This window comes from Rutidosis leptorrhynchoides, chromosome 3 (assembly GCF_046630445.1).
Source record: "Rutidosis leptorrhynchoides isolate AG116_Rl617_1_P2 chromosome 3, CSIRO_AGI_Rlap_v1, whole genome shotgun sequence".
Taxonomy (NCBI): domain Eukaryota; kingdom Viridiplantae; phylum Streptophyta; class Magnoliopsida; order Asterales; family Asteraceae; genus Rutidosis; species Rutidosis leptorrhynchoides.
Window position 1 is genome coordinate 177,560,212 of NC_092335.1, and position 19,066 is coordinate 177,579,277.

A 19,066-nucleotide genomic window follows, 5' to 3' on the forward strand; every position below is an offset into this window, starting at 1 on the left:
AGTTTGTTGTAAGATTCCGGTTCGGTGTCAGATCCGGTTTCGGTAACTGTAGCAGATTCGGGTTCAGTTTCAGTAATATCAGATTCTGTAAAGAATCACAAATAATATGATTCGTATGCTTAACACTTGAATCAGATTTGGTAATCCTTTCTGCAAAAGGAAACAACTTAGTAACAAGTGAAAAATAATTTAACCGAATGTGTAACCGAATGTCAAATGTAGCAGTTGATATCCCGAATCTAAGTCTGAAATTGACAAAGTTGATCGAAATTCTGCTGAAATCACTTGAATTAGCTTTGTATCACCTAACCGAATGTGGCTGAATCACAAAAACACCTCAATCAGCAACATCTTAACTGAATTTGTAAGTTGAAGCCGATTTCGTGAGGCATTATACCGAATGTAGATCAAATCACCAAATTATGATCAAATAACGAAATCAGACCGTCAAATAGATTCCTAATTACCTCACGAACACAAATGAATCCACTGATCTTCAATCGAATAGAGAAAACAAGCATGAATTAATCGAATATTAGAGTTTTAGCCACGAACTCTACAAAATAGCTTGATTCTTCATAATTGATGTTGTAAAGCTGTTTTATTGATCAAAATACTTTCTAATACGTCTAATAAACCTTCACTGAGCTTTTCACACAAATCTGAATGTCAGATTATCAAATTCGACCTTGCTGAATCTGATTCAATCTAACTGAATATGTTCAGACCTTGAAATCTTTGAACTCTGGATCGATATAGTGATTTAGAATCACTTCCTGGAAGCTCTGATACCAAATGATAGGTCAGATCATGATGATAATCGAAGAAACAAGTGATAAAATGAGATTCGGGTGAACAATAAACAGATTCAGTATTAGAAACTTTCGGTTACAAATGATTCCACAGCTTGTTAAACTCGGTTATAATGCAATGACTATCTAATTATGACTACTTAGGTTCTTTATATAGCCCTCTTCTAAGAAACCTTCTAATAAGCTTGTTTCATAATAACACTATCCTAACTTTGGGGTCTTAACAAGCTGAGAAAGCAGCACAACAAAAACCAGAGCACCCTCTTACTGCCAGATCACAAGCAGTCTGGGAAGGAGTGATGAAACACATATACTCCAATGTGACGACTAGAAGACTGAATCCAGCAAAAATAATCAAGTGCATAAAGAGCACAAAGAAAGTGTTCTACATCATTAGGGAGAACAATGTATTTGAGGAAGTTGATGTGGATGATCTGGTCACTCTGAATGGATGGAAATAGTTGAGTACTTTACAGGCAAGAAGAAGAGCAATCTTAAAGATATGCTAATTTTGGATTAAAGGAATACTTTAGAGATGTCACTTTATATGCCAATGCACCAGAAGTTGATGTTGATGCTGAACTTGCAAAGAAGAAGAAGAAAACTGGTGCTGGTCCATTCTCATTTAGACGTGAACCAATCATTCTACCACCAAAAATTCCAACTTTCAGAATAGAAGACCTCGCAGAGTTGTTTCCAAATGTGGATCCTTCAAGTATCTAAATTGAATATAATAGATATTACCCTATGAGTTATCTTCAAAAGTATATCAAATTATACGATATAGATAAGTCATTAAAAGATCCCATCAAAAATAAACTTAAGGAACAAATACTGCTTATTTTTCTTAAGTCCTTTAGAGCTGGACCTTAGTGTTTTTCTTTTCATTTCACATGTTTTGTCATCATCAAATGGGGGGAGATTGTTGAGTCCCCTACAAAATTAAGGATTTAAATATGAAAAAACATAGTTATAAACACTAGTTGTAATATGTAGGCCAACATAAGTTTATTTAATTGTTAAACAGCAACGTTTGATGTGTCTAAGTGTTTAGTAGCCTTCACTATCAGCACAAGATAGTTCAAGTTTCAAGGTTACTTCAGACCAGCATGGGATGTATCCAGAACCAGCAAGAACAATCATAGAAGAACCAGTAATTGAAGAACCAGTAGAGGCTGGAGCAGCACACAAGACTTTGACAAATCGTGCTTCATTACAAGCATGATAGTTCCTGTGTTTTCCACATCAATTGATACTATTCAACTGACATCAAAGAGGAAGTTGAACAGAGAAGGACACGAGTCGGCGGCTGACAAGTGACCTTACATGAAAACGATGGAATGCTGAAGATTAATCCATGTGCAGTTCATGGTTAATGCTTTGTCAACGCCTAGAGAACCAAACATTCCATTTATTTAATCAAAACGAATGTCCAAAGGGGTGTTTATGCGATTAGCTATCAAAGAAGGAAAGAGAGACCACGTGCTCCCTGACACAGTTTTCGGCTTGGTACAAACATCTTTTGTACCAATGGACAATAGATCGATTACACGGTTTTTAGGGCTCCTATAAATATATGAAACCACAATTGTATAAATTAGTGGTGTGGGTATTAAATCAACAGAGTCCAACCTGTAAAGCTTAATTTGTTAAAAGCTATTAGGTGTAAACTATATCAACTGGTTATCACTTCCACCAAGAATAACCGTGATTCTTTGAGATTATATCAATAAAAGAATAACATTGAAAATTACTTGTGACTCTGATTTAATTGATTGTTAAACTACTAATTAATCTTAATTAACAAAAAGAATTATATTCACCCCCTCTACAAATTTCATGTTGTTAATTCAGAACCAACAGATCAATTTATTAGCTTATCTATTTATCAGTCTAATTGAATGTTGTCTTTGTCCTCACCACAAGATTTAGATAATATTTATAATGTATTTATATGAATGCTGTAAGTTAGGATATTAGCTTTGCACAACAACTTAGTTAATATGTGTTTAAGTCCTAATATGTGATCTTTATGTGATAATTATTTTAACCTTTTTAATCAGGGATAACAATCGGTCTATAATTGTTATTTTGTTAATTATTAATATAAGTTATGAAACTAACTAATTGAAATCTCTTATGAATCGAAAGTCCGACTAACCACTCCTTTAAATACATTTGAATTAAAATCAACTCATATTCTATCTTTCCTAAGATAGTCTTACCAAGAGATAATTATAATCTAGAATAATAATAAATAATTCCAATTCTTTTCTAAGGATTAGACTAAAGAATAAAAGACAACTTAAATTCGCTCCACGTCTCTTGGGACTATAACCTAAATTAAAATTTACTATACTACACTAATCGGAACTATTGTCTGTAATGTGTTAAAAGTAATAAAATAATTTAGATAATATGAATTTAAAAGTTAAAACAAACTAAGCACTTTGCACACACTTTTACACACATAAACTTTTTGGCACCGCTGCCGGGGATTGCGGTAAAATAAATATTTTAAATTCATTTTTGGTTTATTGATATTTCATGACGAATGGTGTCTAAGAATATCTAGGGTTAGGTTGCTGGATTGTCCGATATAAAGGGTCCAGCCTAATCCCTATTGTTGTCTGGCCATTTTGTATCGAAATATTCGATAGATTGAAAGTTAAAATAATTATATGTTGAGCGATAAAAGTTTTTTTATAAATCACACACGCGCGCCGCGCACACACACGCACACACACACACACACACACACACACACACACACATATATATATATATATATATATATATATATATATATATATATATATATATATATATATATATATATATATATATATATATATATATATATATATATATATATATATATATATATATATTTAAATACTTAATTCTTTTCCTAAATCTTATTCTAAAATATTTCTTTAATCTTTAGTTAAAAAATATATATTTATTTAAAATCTTAAATATGGAAGACTACGAGTTGAGCCTAACTTCGGTTTCTACTAAAATTAAAAGACCCGTAAAAAGAAAGGAAGATAGAACTTTTCTGGAAATGACTATTGACATGATTAAGGTGTATGAGGCTGTTAAGCAAGAAATGATACAATCGATGTTAAAATGGAATAAGTATATGAGATAAGTGAAGGATCAACGGAAACTTATGCTCCGGGAGGAAGAAACGGAATATGAGGGGGAAGAGGTGCAAACCCACATTCCTCCAAGTAACGTACAACCCATTATCGGGGAAAAATTTACAAGTTCCCCGAACAACCTTCTTGAATTTCAAGCAGAAATTACTAAATTACCCACCATTATCTTTGAGTCCGAGAGCAATTTGAAAAAGAGGAAGTATAAGAGATTGGGGTTAGAAATCAAAATATGTCCATGGAAGAAATGATGATAGTCAAAGGATTGTGACCATTTTTTTATGGATCTTTACAATGTTGCACAAATAATGACGTTAAACACTTGAGCCCCCTACCTACCACACACCCTCAAACCGATCTATACTCACCTTCGATTTTAACTTCACCACCCATAACTTCATAACTTACCACTCCACCACCTACCACTATCGTAACCTCAACTGGTATATTCGATGACGAAATCAAGAATGAGGAATCACCGGCGAGAAATTGGGATTTTTCGAACGAAGAAGATGACCATGAGTTTCATACAATCAAAATGGGATTCATCAGATGATGAAAATGATAATTTTATCCCAAGTTCAAGGTGGAGGAGTGATATCGGCAAAAGGTCATGATTTTACCCATGATATTAAAGCCCAAAATAATGAAATTACAAACTTTATCGCCAAATTAAGTGTCTATTTACTTTATTTGATAGATCAAGTGATTATGAAGACAATGCAAGATGTAACGACCCATCAAAATCGCTATTGATGAGGCACGTTAATTATTGATTCCACAGTGAGGTTTTGACCTCTATATGATACGTTTTGATAAAATATTGTATTCATTAAAATACATGACTTTCTAAACATAGAAAGTCATAATCATGTGGGCGAGTGCTTAGGTATAAGCAAAACCCCATGATGTCGTAGTGTGGGGGTATGAAATAGTTTATATTTTTACTAGGAAAAGCGATACAAATTACACAAGTTTTAATTATTTATTTACAAATGGGATATACCTAAACCTTGCTACAACACTATAGGCAGTGTACCTAATCGTAGAGTAGTGTAGTTTTTAGTAAGTCCGGTTCGTTCCACAGGGAGCTGGCTTATTTCACACTATATTTTAAACAATTATATTCGTACAAAATATATTATATTAATAATATATAAAAGGGGGTTTTACCGTTTAATGACCGGTTTGTCGATTTTATATTTTAAGCGAAGCATAAAGTAAATGACGATATTTAACTAACAATATAAAATAAATAACAATAATTAAAATGACAATAAATAAAAGTACGAGGAAATATAAAATAAAATATATTATGCTTATTTAAACTTCCGTAACCATGATGGTTGACGTGTTGATTTTAGTTTTATGCCCATGGGTTAATTGTCCTTTGTCCTGGATTATTTAATATGTCTGTCTGGTTTTTGTCCATAACAGTCCATCGGTCATAAATTTAAAGTGCGAGTGTCCTCGTCAATTTATTATTATACTACGGAGTATTATTATTATTATGTTATTTTTACTCGCAGAATTCGTGACCTTTTATAGGCATTTTGGAATTTGGCAGCTCCGCGAGTCGTGGAGTTTTTGGCCTTCAAACTCCGCGAGTCGTGGAGTTTGAAAATCCAGCTCACAAACTTTTGGCTCCTAGCTTGTCGACATAATAAATATATAAATATAAAATATAAATAATTAATATAATTATTTATATGTTATATTATATTCTTGTGCATAACTGACTTGTAATTTTTGGTCCGTTGCGTCGGGCGTTGATAGTTGACTCATGTCCCTGTTCCGGATTTTCGAACGTCCTTGCGTACAATTTAATATCTTGTACTTTGCGTTCCGCAACTTGTACTTTGGTCATTTTTAGACGTTTCTTATCAATAAATTGAACCACTTGGATTGTATCTTGTACATTTGAGCTTTTTGGTCATTTGCGTCTTCAAACCGTCGTTTTCGCCTTTTGTCTTCGCACTTATTTAATATAAACGATTACAATTTAAAATAGGACAATTACAACTAAATAATTTACATGTTGAGAGGATATTGCTACTAAATATATGTTCATTTGGAGCACTATCAAATATCCCCACACTTGAACGTTGCTTGTCCTCAAGCAATACAGAACTTGAAATATAATACAACACACGAATCACTTCTTTATTCTTCACACTTTATACATTAGTGATTTTGAGATGGCAGTATGAACAATGGTAGTAACGATAGAACCATGGTTAAAGGTGGGTGTGTCATCCACAGTTGCCTCGAGTTTAGGTCAACAACACTTGCAATCAAATAGCCGATTTACTTTCGGTTTCCAAAGCAAAGTACACATTTGAAAGGCGGTTTACAGTCCCACATGACTATGAAAATTTAGATCCGTTAGGAAATTGAATCTTTATGAAAACATTTGATCTTTTGAAAATTCAAGCTAGATTTTACCCTAGACAAGTTTTCCGGAATAACCCTTCACCGGTGTTAGCAAAATATTTTTGTGGGTTTTGTGGGTTTCAGATTTGAAAATTTTAGCTCAAAACTTATGATTTTGTGTCACCCACTTGATAACCTTGTATTAGAAAAGCAACACGTCCAGTTTACTTGTCCCGTATATTACCTTTCGGCAAACTACCGTCCGGTTGTAAAGAAAAGCGCTGAACAAGCAACTGTTAAGGCAATGTCTAATGACATGCTTTTGATTATGGTCTATAAACGTGTCGGATGCTAGCACTATCCTTTGTAGGAGCAATAGTAAAGCTCACCCTATAGTTTTTCAGTCTGGCACAAGGTCCTGTCTTCGACCATGCTATGCAACCACCGTTCTTACGGTTGACACCCGATTTGGTTCAGGTGACCTAATGAATTCCAGGTGAATTCCTAGGATTTTACGTTCAATGGTAATGAACGCATTGAAAATGGTTTTTCAGAAAACAAATCGGTTTATAATTTTGATCAAAATATTTTCTCATTCAAGCTCGAGTTTAGATATCATCGAATTCCATGAGTTTGTAATTCTCAATCTTTAAGGTCAATCTCAAGGATTGAGTAATATCAGTCTTAAAAGCTGATTTTTAATCTTTAAGGAGATTATCCTTTCTGGGGATCTGATTCATTAGTCTTATCAAGCTAATTTGCACGGCGCCCTCCCCATTTTATGAGACAGATCCTCTCATGATTAGGATAAGTCTGACCACTTGGCGACCCTGTTTTATGCTGAGGTCCGTGGATTTCCTGCTGATTTTAGAGATGACTTTTCTAGATTTTTCGTCAACCTACAGCTGGTCTGGACGACAACTTCTTGACCTAAATCAAGAAGCGCGTGTCTTTTTCGGAAGACTTTACTTCCTTTTAATGATGGAATTGATTCATCGTGTAGATCCATCTTTTCTTTTATTTTTATTATAATATTGCGGGTAAAACAGTCAGTTTAGTCCAAAACAAAAGCACCTGCAATAAACTTTACAGAAAATGTGATAGATAGTTTTTAATTGAATAACTTGGTACATTCTCCCCACACTTGGCTTTTTTTCATGCGTCTTTTTATATCTTAATAAATAAATTCAAGCGTTTTAGTTGTTTCTCAATTTATGTCCTTTCCGAGGTAACGATAATTTCGGTATTAACACCTAGTTTTCATCGTTCATAAATATGTATAAACATGATTTTGAATTCATTTAGTTGAAATTTTTTTTTTTCACAAAATTTAGAAAATAAACCAAGTATAAACCCGAGAGAATTTATAACTCTTCCCCACACTTGAGATCATGCAATGCCCTCATTTGCATGAAATCAGACTATAATTATAAATTCATGAGGGTGATTAGTGTAGAAAAGTAATTAAAAATACCCAGTTTGTAATTACAAAGCTCGTCGAATGATAGATGGCGCGCCTCATCGTTCATTCCTTCTTTTGTTATTTCACACATGTTTTTCTTCAAAAACGGTTGCTTTTCTGAACTGTTTGCTAATATTTGAAAATGCGTCTTTTACCCTAATTGTGCATTTTTATTAACGAGTTATGCACTAACCCGAACCCCTAATTTAACGTTAAGTGGGGTTAGACTTCCCCACACTTAGCTGACGACATGTGAAGTCGGTAGAATGAGTTCCACGAATTAGAGTAGTGAGCCAGTTATTTACATTTCGGGTGGTGTATAATATATCAATGGGTTTAAAGTTTAGACTCACCAGATCGTCACTACTTAATTCTTTTTTAAGTGTAGCTTTTAGTAAATGGATATGTCTCTTTTCTTGTTCTTGGTCAAATGGATCGATATACACCGACATACTTATTTCTATAGGGTGGACAATTCCTAATATTTCCTTCCTTTTATTCTCAGGATCAAAGTTTTCACATCTATTACCCAATTGGGTGAAATTCGAGGTGTCATTATCTATTACAGCTCGTAGTTCATTTCCAGTGGATGACTCGTCTATTGAGAATATTGGGTTGGAAGGTTGTGGAATGGTGAAGTTCGGTTTGGCCTCGGGGGTAAAATTTTCAACGTAATCGTATTCCCAAGAGTACCAATTTGTCACCCTTACTTCTTCTTTATCCATTGATGGATCGATGATTTCGTCGGTAGAGGCTAATGTGTCGATATGTTGTGAAATTGGTAAGACTGAATAAAAAGTATCATCGGGATAATTGGTGATTTCGGAGCTCTCGAATTCATCAAAATTCGATGATATGAGATTTTCTTGCACAATACTCCTCAGATCAACAGGTGTGTAGTCTGATAGAGTTTCAGCTTGCCGGTTTACAAACTCTCTCATTTGTTCATTTTGAGCATTGAGTTCTTCGAGTTTGATTTTCATATTGTCTAATAAATTTTCAGACACGTAATTTTCCTCGTCTACTGGTTGTTGAGTTTGGAAATATTCTTGGGAATAATCCGAATTTGAATTGTATTCTTCATAATCATTCCATTCAGGTTCCGTGGGTGCGTAATTTTCCATAGGAACGTAATAATAACATTCCCATGTTGAGTGATAATCTCCACAGATTTCACAACCAGTTATTGTTTCGTCATTCGTGATCCAAGATTGACCGAACGAATTGTCATCAACACCCGTTTGAGAGTATTGATTTAATTGATTTTGGATATCAAAAAGAGTTTCAATAGCCTTGTTTTCAAAATTTTCCATTTTATTGCGATGGCCAAATTTTAGCTACAATGTGGTGCATTTACTAATTATCCTATTAGTTATAAAAATAGAAAAACTTATATAAGTTGTCCAATTAATAGACTTTTTTGCTTTTGCCTACGTTTCGAATAGCCAAAAGATGCAGCAGGGAGCCAGAACCCTTTAAATCGGAAGCTCACAACTCAGCCACTAACAAATCCAACTATTACTACGAAGCAGAAAATTGTCAACGCCCATTAATTTAACCACTTAAATAATTTTTCTTTCCGTTTGAGATAGTAGATAAGAAATAGAGAATTTCTAAGTCCTAAAAACAAAAGCGTCGAGAAATAAGAAAGAAAAAGAATGCGCGTCGAAAAACGTCGAAAAATAAAAATAAGAAAGTAGCGAGTCGTGACTTAAAAGGCACTAAAATTTTAAAATCGTCGCAAAATTCTAAAGCACCTAAATCTTAGTCTACAGAAATAGCACTTAAGGGATTTTTACGGCAAAGCCTAAGAATCTATACATATAAAATAACTACGGAAAAACTAATTTTAAAACTAATTGCGAACGAAAAATATATAAAATATTACGATTACACTAAATAAAAGGATACAAATTATAAAAAGTGATAAAATTACTTATTTTTATAAAAAATATTATTTTTATATTTTTATTTTTATATTTTATAAAAGTATTAATTTTTTATATATTAAAACTAAATATAATTAATTATAACTAAATAATTTAAAAACTTAAACTAAATAATAATAATAAAGTAATTAGGGTTAAATAATAATAATAATTAATAATACCTCGTAATTAATGCGAAATAGGGTTTCTGGTCAGCTGGTCAGGGCGGCTCCGCGAGTCGTGGAGTTTTAAGCCTGCAAACTCCGCGAGTCGTGGAGTTTGAAAAAAATGTTTTTTTTTGTTTTTTTAATTTTATATTGTTTTTCTAAAAATATATAAAAATATATTTATACAAAAATACATTAAAAATATAGCGTTTCGCCGAGTCCCCGGCAGCGGCGCCAAAAACTTGATGTCGTAGCGTGGGGGTATGAAATAGTTTATATTTTTACTAGGAAAAGCGATACAAGTTACACAAGTTTTAATTATTTATTTACAAATGGGATATACCTAAACCTTGCTACAACACTATAGGCAGTGTACCTAATCGTAGAGTAGTGTAGTTTTTAGTAAGTCCGGTTCGTTCCACAGGGAGCTGGCTTATTTCACACTATATTTTAAACAATTATATTCGTACAAAATATATTATATTAATAATATATAAAAGGGGGTTTACCGTTTAATGACCGGTTTGTCGATTTTATATTTTAAGCGAAGCGTAAAGTAAATGACGATATTTAACTAACAATATAAAATAAATAACAATAATTAAAATGACAATAAATAAAAGTACGAGAAAATATGAAATAAAATATATTATGCTTATTTAAACTTCCGTAACCATGATGGTTGACGTGTTGATTTTAGTTTTATGCCCATGGGTTAATTGTCCTTTGTCCTGGATTATTTAATATGTCCGTCTGGTTTTTGTCCATAACAGTCCATCGGTCATAAATTTAAAGTGCCAGTGTCCTCGTCAATTTATTCTTATACCCGAAGTCAAATATTCCAACTAATTGGGGACTTAAACTGTAACAAGGTTTTAATACTTTGTTTAATAATTACACCAGGATATCGACTGCGTGTAACCTAAGGTTTTAATACTTTGTTATCAATTATGCCAAGTGTCCTTGTACATAATTTCACCCCTGTTTTAATAATTCTAGTGGCTATTAATCCATTCCCATGTCCGGTTAAATGAACGATTATTCGTACATATAAATACCCCGCCCATCGTGTCCGATCGAGTGTATATGGTTATTTATAGGCACATCCAATTGTAAATCTTTATATTAAAATTAACAAACTATCATTTAGTTAAACAAATATAAAGCCCATTAATAGCCCATAGTCTAATTTCCACAAGTGTCGTTCTTTTGTCCAAACCCCAATTATGGTACAAAGCCCAATTACCCAATTTTAATATTTTTTAGCCCAACATCATGATTACTTCGTCTTAAATAAGCATAATAATAACTTAAGTACGAGACATTAATTTAAAAAGGAGAACATAGCTTACATTGATTATTTATCGCGTAGTGTTACACGGACAGAGCTCCGACTTTAAAACCCGTAAAATAACCTTTACATAACCCGAACTAATCTAATATAACACTAATCTATATTATATATATATATATATATATATATATATATATATATATATATATATATATATATTATACTACGGAGTATTATTATTATTATGTTATTTTTACTCGCAGAATTCGTGACCTTTTATAGGCATTTTGGAATTTGGCAGCTCCGCGAGTCGTGGAGTTTTTGGCCATCAAACTCCGCGAGTCGTGGAGTTTGAAAATCTAGCTCACAAACTTTTGGCTCCTAGCTTGTCGACATAATAAATATATAAATATAAAATATAAATAATTAATATAATTATTTATATATTATATTATATTCTTGTGCATAACTGACTTGTAATTTTTGGTCCGTTGCGTCGGGCGTTGATAGTTGACTCATGTCCCGGTTCTGAATTTTCGAACGTCCTTGCGTACAATTTAATATCTTGTACTTTGCGTTCCGCAACTTGTACTTTTGTCATTTTTAGACGTTTCTTATCAATAAATTGAACCACTTGGATTGTATCTTGTACATTTGAGCTTTTTGGTCATTTGCGTCTTCAAACCGTCGTTTTCGCCTTTTGTCTTCGCACTTATTTAATATAAACGATTACAACTTAAAATAGGACAATTACAACTAAATAATTTACATGTTGGGAGGATATTGCTATTAAATATATGTTCATTTGGAGCACTATCACCCCAAAATACATAAGTCCTTAATTTACAGGTTGACATCACAGTTCAATTATTTATTACACAACGTAGTTTTATTTAGAATGCAATAAACTTTATACAAAGCATGAGAGACTCCATGCAGGCAACAAGCACATCACAGCGGAAGCAGTCTAAGGACCTGAGAATAAAACATGATAAAAAGGTCAACACGAATGTTGGTGAGTTATAGGTTTAATTGCTCGAGTCATAAGTATATAAAGATAGACCACAAGATTTCATCAAAAGTTTATCAATAGATTCTACGTAACAGAACACCATGGTAACTAAACTTAACGCTATAATGATAATTACCTATTCGTTTTAATACACGCAAACCAACGTGTCATAAACTCAAATAACATACGTCCGTTAAAAGGCTAGCGCTCTAGCTCGGACGGGGATGTCAAGCCCTATGGATCCATATACAATTATTCGCACCCACTAGTCCATATCCTATGTAATCGCAGCTACTAGTTACCAAAGATAAGGGATTTTCGGTTTAACTCAGTGTAGAATTTAGTATGTACTTGTGTCTTATTGCGTTTAAAATAAATTGCATGTATTCTCAGCCCAAAAATATTTAAAGTATTTAAAAAGGGATCTATAAACTCACGGTTCAATATTGAGATTCAATATTGTAGGCAAATTGCGAAGACGTAATGATAGTAGACGACTGTATGGTTGGCCTTGGATTCAAGAACAATACCCCGAACAATACCCAATATTTCCTTATTTTAAAACGGTTTGAAACCCGAATTAAAACACCCTCGTATATACTTTATTATTATTAAACTTAAATTAAAATTATAATTTTAATTATAAATATAAACACAGAAAAAGAAAAGAAAAGAAATATTGTGTGTATAACTTCGTCGAGCAAACTGCCTTTTATAGGCATATTTCCTGAATTTGGTCCCCATGCAATCGCATGGGTTTTCAGTACTTTTGCCATGCGATCGCATGGCTGGGCTGGACAGCTCAAAATGTTTTTGTTTTCTAGTTCGTCGACATAATATTTACTGTAGCAAATTGTGTTTTTGGTCCCCATGCGATCGCATGGGCTTTTGGTGTATCTGCCATGCGATCGCATGGCTAGTCTGGCCTTTTGTTTGCTAGTTTGTCGACATATTATTCACTGCAGCAAATAGTGTTTTACTGTAGCAAATAGTGTTTTACTGTTATAAATAGTGTTACTGTGGCAAATAGTGTTTTACTGTAGCAAAGTCGGTTTCACTGTAGCAAATAGTGTTTTACTGTAGCAAGTCGGTTTCACTGTAGCAAATAATGTTTTACTGTAGCAAAGTCGGTTTCACTGTAGCAAATAGTGTTTACTTGTACATCTTTGATTTATTTGTGTTTCTTCTTATAAATTTAAAAAAAAAAACTTACATTATAAAAATAAAGTTTTAAGATTCAGCATAATAGGTTCACTTATCGTGTCAAAAATATTTTATCCTGTAATTAATTTATTAATATGAAATTTTCTGGGTCTTTACAGTATCTCCCCGTTAAAGAAAATTTCGTCCCGAAATTTTGAGTAGTACCTGTTTTATAAGCGATATCAGTGAACAAATGTGGATACTTTTACTTCATTTGATCTTAACATTCTCAAGTAAACGCGGGTCCTCATCTAGCTTTCCAACGAACCCTAACTATCGGTATTTTGCTTTGTTTTAATTGTTTGACCTCACGGTCCATGATTTCAACAGGTTCTTCGATAAAATGGAGTTTATCATTGATTCGTATTTCGTCAAGAGGAATTACGACATCCTCTTCAGCTAAACATTTCTTTAAATTTGACACGTGAAATGTGTCTTGAACACTACTAAGTTCTTGCGGTATCTTTAATCGATAAGCAACTGCTCTAATTCTTTTGGTGATTTCAAAGGGTCCTACATACCTAGGACTTAGCTTTCCTCGTTTACCGAATTGTATAACGCCTTTTAAGGTGACACTTTCAACATGACTTTGTCGCCCACTTGAAATTCTAGCGGTTTTCTTCTTACATCAGCATAACTCTTTTGGCGACTCATGGCCGTTTTCAATCGCTGTTTTATTTGAATGATCTTTTCGGTGGTTTCATGAATAATTTCTGGTCCAGTAAGTTGTCTTTCTCCTACTTCGCTCCAACAGATAGGAGATTTGCACTTTCTACCGTAAAGTGCTTCAAATGGTGCTGCGTTGATGCTCGTATGATAGCTGTTATTGTATGAAAATTTTGCCAACGGTAAGTGTCGATCCCAACTGGTTCCAAAGTCAATCACGCATGCCCGTAACATGTCTTCCAATGTTTGTATTGTTCTTTCACTTTGACCATCTGTCTGTGGGTGATAACCGGTGCTCATATCTAATCGAGTTCCCAATGCTTTTTGTAATGACTGCCAAAAACGTGATGTGAATCAGGTGTCACGATCAAATATGATGGAGATGGGTACACCATGCTTGGAAACTACTTCCTTCAAATATAGGCGTGATAATTTCTCCATACTGTCTGTCTCCTTTATTAGTAGAAAGTGAGCTAATTTAGTTAGACGATCAACTATCACCCAAATAGTATCATAACTACTTGCAGTCCTTGGCAATTTCGTAATGAAATCCATGGTTATTCTTTCCCATTTCCACTGCGGAATTTCTGGTTGTTACAGTAATCCTGACGGCTTTTGGTGCTCATCTTTGACCTTTGCACACGCCAAACATTTGCTTACATAAGTAGCAATTTCTGTCTTCATATTAGGCCACCATTAGAACTTCTTGAGATCGTGGTACATTTTCCCGTTTCCTGGGTGAATTGAGTACCTCGTTTTGTGTGCTTCATCCAGTACTAGTTGCCTTAGGTTACCATGTTTTGGTACCCATATCCTACCAGCAAAATACAGGGTTCCATCGGCTTTTAATTCAAGCTGTTTTTCTAATCCTTTGCTCATTTCGCCTTTTTCATTTTCTTCTTTTAAAGCTTCTAACTGTGCTGCTTGAATTTGCTTTGTGAGATCGGTACGAATTGTAATGTTTAAAGCTCGGACCCTAAGAGGTTTTACTCTTTCTTTCCGACTTAGGGCATCAGCTACAACATTAGCCTTTCCGGGGTGGTAACGGATTTCACAATCGTAATCGTTTAACAACTCTACCCAGCGATGTTGCCTCATATTGAGTTGTTTTTGATCAAAAATATGCTGAAGAATCTTATGGTCGGTGTACACTGTACACTTGGTGCCATATAGATAGTGTCTCCATATTTTGAGTGCAAAAACTACTGCTCCAAGTTCCAAATCGTGCATCGTATAGTTCTTTTCATGAATTTTTAGTTGTCGTGAGGCATATGCGATAACTTTTGTGCGTTGCATTAATACACATCATAAACCTTGGAGCGAAGCGCCACAATAGATCACGAAATCATCATTTCCTTTCGGTAATGACAAAATGTGTGCAGACGTTAACTTCTTCTTTAATAACTGGAATGAGGATTCCTGTTCCGTGGACCAATCATACTTCTTTCCCTTTTGAGTCAATGCAGTTAAGGGTTTGGCGATTCTAGAGAAATCTTGAATGAATCTTCGGTAGTAACCAGCAAGACCTAAGAATTGGCGGATTTGTGTTGGAATCTTCAGTGTTTCCCATTTACTAATGGCTTCGATCTTGGCAGGGTCAACTTTAATTCCATGTTTACTGACAACATGGCCCAAAAATTGTACTTCTTGTAACCAGAAATCACACTTCGAAAATTTTGCGTACAGTTCTTCTTTCTTGAGTACCTCCAGTACCAGTCTTAAGTGTGGCTCATGTTCTTCCTTGTTCTTCGAGTAAATCAATATGTCATCGATAAAAACAATGACAAATTTTTCTAAATACGGTCTACAGATGCGATTCATTAGATCCATGAATACTGCTGGAGCATTAGTCAATCCAAAAGGCATGACTAAAAATTCATAGTGACCGTAACGGGTTCTGAACGCGGTTTTAGGAACATCTTCTTCCTTCACTCTCAGCTGATGATATCCGGAGGGTTGATCAATCTTAGAATAAACACTTGATCCTTGCAATTGATCAAACAAATCATCAATCCTCGGTAATGGGTACCAATTCTTGATCGTTAATTTGTTTAATTCTCGGTAATCTATGCACATTCTCATAGATCCATCCTTCTTCTTGACGAACAGAATAGGAGCACCCCAAGGTGAAAAACTGGGATGAATAAATTCACGGTCCGATAATTCTTGCAACTGGTTTTGTAATTCTTGCATTTCTGAAGGTGCAAGTCTATATGGGGATCGGGCTACAGGTGCAGCTCCTGGTACGAGATCAATCTGGAATTCTACACATCTGTGTGGAGGTAGCCCCAGTAATTCTTCTGGAAATACTCCGAGATATTCTTTTACAACCGACATGTCATCAATGCTTCTTTCTTCAGTATCGATCTTCTTTACGTGTGCCAGAATAGCATAACAACGTTTACTTATAAGTTTCTGGGCCTTTATACAGCTGATAAGGTTCAGCTTCGAGTTGTTTTTCTCCCCATAAATCATTAATGACGTTTCATCCTTACGAGGGATGCGGATTGCTTTCTCAGTGCAAACAACTTCCGCTCTTGCTTTGGACATCCAGTCCATGCCAACGATTACGTCAAAACTTCCTAATTCTACGGGTATTAAATCGATTTTGAAAGTTTCACCAGCGAGATTTATTTCGCAACCATGGCAAATTTTATCGGCTTTTATCAGTTTACCATTAGCTAATTCAATAGTATATTTATCGTCTAGAGGCAACGATACACATTTTAGTTTAGAACTAAAGTCTTTACACATATAACTTCTATCAGCACCTATAACAACCCGTCCTAATCCACCTGGACGAAGTCATCAGCATTTGGTTCCAAAGCGAGGTGCTGTCCTAAATATGCCATGAATGACTCCATGTAATATGAGCAAATGCACAGCGGAAGATTTCTTTCATACCTGAGAATAAACATGCTTAAAAGTGTCAACCAAAAGGTTGGTGAGTTCATAGGTTTATCATAACAATCATTTCGATATGTTAATAGACCACAAGATTTCCGTTTATAAATATATGTACACTCGCAAGTGTATAAAACCGTTCTGCTTATGTTGAGGCCTCAGTAACCAACCTTAACAATAATATAATAAGTCATCTTCGCAAAGATGGATACGTACACTCGCAAGTATATAAATAATCCTCGAAGTACTAAACATCCGCCCACTAGCTCTTATGTCTAGTGCAGCCTACAGGATGGGGGTGTTAAGCCCGATAGATCTATCTTTAGGATTCGCGCTCACATGCTCTTATAACATGTAACTAAATTACCTAGCACATCAATCCGCGGAATATTATTTTTAATCACTTGTCTCTATTTCGTAAAGCATTTATAAAATATTGCATATATTCTCAGCCCAAAATATATATTGCAAAGGCAATTAAAAAGGGAGCAAATGAAACTCACATATTGTATTTTGTAGTAAAAATACATATGACGGCATTGAGCAAGTGTAGGGTTGGCCTCAGATTCACGATCCTATATCATTTATGTATATTAATGCATATAATCGTAATCAAACAAGTTTATATATATTTAGTTATGTATTAAGATTTACTATTTATATTTATGATTTAATTTAAAATATATTTAAATATTATTTGTAACTTATTTATAATAATATTTTATTAAAACAAGATAGTATTTAATATTAATATAGATGTACAATATATTTTTACATAAATATCCTTTATTTATTAAAGTAATATTTTTAATACTAAAATAGTGACAATAATAATAATGATAATAGTAATAATAATGATTTTAATCATAATACTACTAATAATAACCTTAATGATAATACTTAATAATAATATTTATTACTTATAATAATAATAATAATAACAATAATAATAATAATAATAATATTAATAATAATAATAATAATAATAATAATAATAATAATAATAATAATAATAATAATAATAATAATAATAATAATAATAATAATAATAATAATAATAATAATAATAATAATAATAATAATAATAATAATAATAATAATAATGGTAATTGTAATGCTACCTCAAAGAAGTAGACCTTAAAAATGCCCAAGTCCAGGTTCGAACCCGCGACATCCTGGATAGCAAACACTCATCTAACCACTCGCACCACATCTCAGTTTCTAATATGTTTCTGGTTTCAATTATATTTAACTCGATTCGGTTTTCATCATTTTCAAGTCCAAGATAACAATCCAATAATGGCCTGGTACTATTTTCATTGGGCTGCAGCAGCCCATTTAACTCTTGTAACATGAGTCCAGTAGCATGTTTAAAAAAAAAAGACATCGAATATGCAACAAAATACTTGGGTGTTTTATCTAAACAGTAGCAGATGCATCATCCTTCTTTATGATCATCATCACCATATCATCATCATTATAATTTCACCTCATCATCATCATCATCATCATCATCGTGGTTCACATTCACGATTATCTTCCTCCTCATCACCGTGGGTTTAATGGTTGTAAAAAAAATATAATAACACATGTATCAGCTATGATGTTAGTGGCTCGATGGTCTTCAGATAGAAACAGAAATCTTCGATTAGCAGTGTGTGAAAATGATGTTACGAAAAAGAAACAAAGGGTGGTGGATCAATGGTTGGTAGTCGTGGCTGTAGAAGTTTGCAGAAAGAAAATGTTTTCGATGGGTGTGGGAGGTGGTTGTTCATGGTGGTAGCTAGCGGAGGTTGGAAGGTGATTGAGAATGAAAGTTCACGATGTGTGTTAACCGAGATAGCAGAGAAAAAAATGGTTGTTTCTCATGGTGTGACGACGGTTTGATGATGGAAGTGAGGGTGGTGGATGGTGATATGATGATAGGGTTGCCGGTGACGATGGCAGTCGGTGATGGAGGTAGGGTGGTTGAGAGTTGTAGAGGGGGTGGACGGCGATGGGTTATAGTGTGTGGTATGGTTTTTGAGTTCAAGAAGTAAGGTATATATCTATATTTATATCTAGAATGCATTCCTATATATGTG